This window comes from Aegilops tauschii, chromosome 1 (assembly GCF_002575655.3).
Source record: "Aegilops tauschii subsp. strangulata cultivar AL8/78 chromosome 1, Aet v6.0, whole genome shotgun sequence".
In the NCBI taxonomy this organism is placed as follows: domain Eukaryota; kingdom Viridiplantae; phylum Streptophyta; class Magnoliopsida; order Poales; family Poaceae; genus Aegilops; species Aegilops tauschii.
Genome location: NC_053035.3, coordinates 335,248,033 through 335,252,202, shown reverse-complemented (window position 1 = coordinate 335,252,202; position 4,170 = coordinate 335,248,033). Strand labels below are relative to the sequence as shown.

Sequence of the window (4,170 nt, the reverse complement as noted above, 5' to 3'; positions counted from 1 at the left end):
ATCCACTTCGGTTATATCGTAGCGGTGCTTAGGCGAAGCCCTATGTCGGTAGCATCGTCATCACCGTCATCACGCCGTCGTCCTGATGGAACTCTCCCTCGAAGATCTGCTGGATCGTGAGTTCGACGGATGTCATCGAGCTGAACGTGTGCTGAACTCGGAGGTGTCGTGCGTTCAGTACTTGGATCGGTCGGATCGTGAAGACGTACGACTACATCAACCGCGTTGTCATAACGCTTCCGCTTTCGGTCTACGAGGGTACGTGGACAACACTCTCCCCTCTCGTTGCTATGCATCACCATGATCTTGCGTGTGCGTAGGAAATTTTTGAAATTACTACGTTCCCCAACAGTGGCATCCGAGCCAGGTTTATGCGTAGATGTTATATGCACGAGTAGAACACAAGTGAGTTGTGGGCGATACTAGTCATACTGCTTACCAGCATGTCATACTTTGATTCGGCGGTATTGTTGGATGAAGCGGCCCGGACCGACATTACGCATACGCTTACGCGAGGCTGGTTCTACCGACGTGCTTCGCACACAGGTGGCTGGCGGGTGTCAGTTTCTTCAACTTTAGTTGAATCGAGTGTGGCTACGCCCGGTCCTTGTGAAGGTTAAAACAACACTAACTTGACAAAATATCGTTGTGGTTTTGATGCGTAGGAAAGAACGGTTCTTGCTCAGCCCGTAGCAGCCACGTAAAACTTGCAACAACAAAGTAGAGGACGTCTAACTTGTTTTTGCAGGGCATGTTGTGATGTGATATGATCAAGGCATGATTCTATATTTTATTGTATGAGATGATCATGTTTTGTAACGAAGTTATCGGCGACTGGTAGGAGCCATATGGTTGTCGCTTTATTGTATGCAATGCAATCGCCCTGTAAATGCTTTACTTTATCACTAAGCGGTAGCGGTAGTCGTAGTAGAAATAGTTGGCGAGACGACAATGATGCTTCGATGGAGATCAAGGTGTCAAGCCGGTGACGATGGTGATCATAACGGTGCTTTGGAGATGGAGATCAAAGGCACAAGATGATGATGTCCATATCATATCACTTATATTGATTGCATGTGATGTTTATCCTTTATGCATCTTATTCTGCTTTGATTGACGGTAGCATTATAAGATGATCTCTCACTAAATTTCAAGGTACAAGTGTTCTCCCTGAGTATGCACCGTTGCCAAAGTTCGTCGTGCCGAGACACCACGTGATGAACGGGTGTGATAAGCTCTACGTTCACATACAACGGGTGCAAGCCAGTTTTGCACACGCAGAAATACTCGGGTTAAAGTTGACGAGCTTAGCATATGCAGATATGGCCTCGGAACACTGAGACCGAATGGTCGAGCATGAATCATATAGTAGATATGATCAACATAGTGATGTTCACCATTGAAAACTACTCCATTTCACGTGATGATCAGACATGGTTTAGTTTATTTGGATCACGTGATCACTTAGATGATTAGAGGGTTGTCTATCTAAGTGGGAGTTCTTTAGTAATATGATTAATTGAACTTTAAATTTATCATGAACTTAGTCCTGGTAGTATTAGCATATCTATGTTGTAGATCAATAGCTCGCGTTTAGCTCCCCTGTTTCATTTTTGATATGTTCCTAGAGAAACTAAGTTGAAAGATGTTAGTAGCAATGATGCGGATTGGATCCGTGATCTGAGGATTATCCTCATTGCTGCACAGAAGAACTATGTCCTTGATGCACCGCTAGGTGACAGACCGGTTGCAGGAGCAAATGCAGACGTTATGAACGTTTGGCAAGCTCGATATGAGGACTACTTGATAGTTTAGTGCACCATGCTTTACGGCTTAGAATCGGGGCTTCAAAGACGTTTTTGAAACGCCACGAAGCATATGAGATGTTCCAAGACACTACAAGAAATATGTCAACTTGTGACCCTCACTATTGGCCGTTGAAAGGTCATAGTTGTTCATTTGCGACCTTTTTGTGACCAAAACCAGAAGGTCAAAAGCTGGCAGTCGTAAACTGAAATTAGTGACCTTCTCTGTGATATGTAAAAGGTCGTTGGTTCTTCGACCAAATTTTTGGTCACTAGCAACCTCCTCAGGCCAGGTAGGCATCCAGCGTGGCAAGCTCATGTGGCACAAGAATCAGCCCGGTCCGATTCGGCGTTTTACATGGGCCGAGCTCAACAATTCGGCATTTTTAATGTATTTTTTCCTGTTATTTTTTACTAGCTACATGGGCTTGGGCCGTTGGTTCGGCCTTTTTTGCTTTCTGAGGTGCAGCCTTTTCACATTCTATTTTTTTTATTTTTGGGTTTTCTTTTTTTGTTACATTCAATTTTCAGATTATTGTAGTCAACTGGATGCACATTGTCAGATTCTTCTAGGCACTAGGTCCCAAACATCAGGTTTTAATTTTTCACAACTTGTAACTCAATGATATACCAATCAGAGAACTCATTTTAAATATATTCAAATAACAGCCAAATCACCGATGTACCAATCAAGTTTATTACATTCCACCAATCACAATATAACCATACAATGTTACACCAATCACAGTATAGCACTCTACAGATAGAACGCTCAACAAGTACAGGCACGTCTCCAACACCTTAGCGCCTTCAACCTGCAAAACATCACATCCAGCCACATATTAACGATCAAATCAATTCACCCCTTGACGCCCTGGTAGGTGACGACGATGTGGTAGTGGTGGAAGCCGTCGCCGAGGCCGACGGCGCCTGCGGTGTCCTCGTCGTCATCGAAGGCGATGACGACGGACGGGTCAGCGTCGAAGCAGGTGCGCTGCAGGCCACATCATCATATTTGAGCATTAATATTTCCGTATTACTACACAGGAACTACAGCACTAGGAGTACACAGCAACTAGTAGCAGAACTAGAAGAAATAGCCAAATTGAGTGTACACCAATATCATCAGGAACGTGAGTATAACAAGCATCTTGCTTTACTGGGATAAAGTGACACAACAGAATTACTAGGATACAGTGACACAACGGCAATAAGATAACATATTATGTGCTACAGGTTGACATTTCCAAAGTGGCACGTTTGATATGCTAAGGACTTGTTGATCTAATCCAGGTTTTGTTTTACAAATTAGTTTTGCTGTAAATTCAGCTAGTGTTCAAGTTATAAACAGTTTATTTTTACTTGCCATCTTTGTTTCTTCTCCATGACATTTAGTACCACACAGGAGTATATCCTGCTGTGCCTATGCATTGCAAGAGCCAAACCAATACTAAATATTATTGCAAACCTAACATACTTGAACAGCTTGGTCAGGGCAAGAACATACCTGATGAGCTCTGAAGTTCAACGAATGGTGAACGAGCCCGTGGAGAGGCAGAGCACCTGCATTTGACACAAATTGCTAAGGTTCAATGCAAACCAAACGCACTATTGATATTGTATAGAAATGGGTAGTAGGATTCAGACAGTGTGAATGTGATACAGTAAAAAATTGCATGCTATGCACATCAAGTTAAAAGGCGCAAGTTATATAGTAGCCTCAAGCAGAGCAAGTGTACAGCAAGTTGATAAAAGAATGCTCAGTCTTGCCATGGACTCACAATCCACATCCAACAACCCACCATCTCGTATATACATCCAAACCATAAAAATAGCGGTCAAACAGCAAGGTAGTGCAAAGAAATTAAGTAAACTATTGTGCTGGATAACTATCATTATTGTTCCATAGAGTTTATGTGTACATTGGCCATTAATTGATGAGGATTGATGCAATGGATGCTGGCTTGGCAACCGTAGTAGTTTAGGCATGATACACCAAAAGTAAATACATGGTAACACGTAAAAGTTCAAAAGATAGCATGATACACCAAAAGCAAATCATAGCGGTAGTCCGGGATAACTGATTTGTATGGTTCTTCTATGGCATACAATGATGGAATATTTTGGCAATTAGGATTGGTTCACAACAGAACCATATGAATTAGGCGGAAGAAGTAAGAACAGTAGCCCCTGTTCTAGCCAAATTAGGGAGCTCATTGTGGTATGGTGCTGCACTGCTGCTCAAGCGGTTGCGAAGGTGCCTTCCCTTCCAGGTTATAAACTTATAATGCTATACTAATTGCAAGAAAACTAATGTATAAGCTTGAGCAAAAACATGCAAGTCTTGTCTGACAAAAACGCTAAT

General features: G+C 42.6%; 1 long non-coding RNA gene across 1 annotated transcript; it reads right to left on the bottom strand.

Annotated features, from left to right (window-relative positions):
* Positions 1-2,451: 2,451 nt before the first annotated feature.
* LOC141023342 (uncharacterized) lies at positions 2,452-3,904 on the bottom strand. Its single transcript, XR_012184570.1, has 2 exons — positions 3,313-3,904; positions 2,452-2,799 (listed from the first exon to the last, which is right to left on the bottom strand). It is a non-coding gene; the product is annotated as an uncharacterized lncRNA (long non-coding RNA).
* Positions 3,905-4,170: the final 266 nt, after the last annotated feature.